This window comes from Condylura cristata, unplaced genomic scaffold (genome assembly GCF_000260355.1).
Source record: "Condylura cristata isolate star-nosed mole 26May11 unplaced genomic scaffold, ConCri1.0 scaffold00020, whole genome shotgun sequence".
Taxonomy (NCBI): Eukaryota; Metazoa; Chordata; class Mammalia; order Eulipotyphla; family Talpidae; genus Condylura; species Condylura cristata.
In genome coordinates, this window is record NW_004567121.1 from 12,829,749 (window position 1) to 12,830,514 (window position 766).

Sequence of the window (766 nt, forward strand, 5' to 3'; positions counted from 1 at the left end):
GAAATTCAAATACTGATGTTTCCAACTCTTGGTATCGGCGGCTTGCCTGCGAGCGCCCTCTTCTGTTTGCTGAGTATATTGCAAATCGCAGGACAAGGAATTCCTGGCTCTGGGTAGTTCAAAATGGTCTGTTCAGAAAAAAGACAGCACACACAGGCTTATTTATTTAAATGAGCCATCGTTTGGAAGGTCTGAAAGATTATTCTGAGACAGATACACGAGGAAAAGATGAGGGAATAGCTGCAAGTCCTGAAGTGAAATGCTAATTCGCATTTCTTCCCCAGGAATTTTCACAGAAAAGAACTTCAATCTTCAAACCGTGGTGCAACTAATCAGTTTTCCTTTTCCTTCCAGAAATGAACATGACTGTAAAATATTACCTGCATCTATTATCTAAAATTTTTCTTTGCAACTTAACTATTGGCTTTCTGACTAACAGTTTCTATCGCGCTTTAATAATTCAATTTCACATTTATAGGCTAGTTCTAAACAGAAATGCATTAACACGATTACAAGAACAATCTTTTGTTTCATATAAGTTGAGAAAATATTCAGGTAATTAGGTCGAGTCCCATGAAATGATTAAGTATTGACATTTCATATGGTTCAAGCAAATATACCCTGCTCTGTGTTTCCCCACCTTGGGTTTAGCACAAAAAGCCCTTGGAGAAACTGTAACAGTAATTGGGGGGGTGGGGAGGCCAGGAAAGGGAGGTTACAGGTTCTGTGCCCCACCCAAAGGACAGTGTTACTGAGCAGGGCGGGG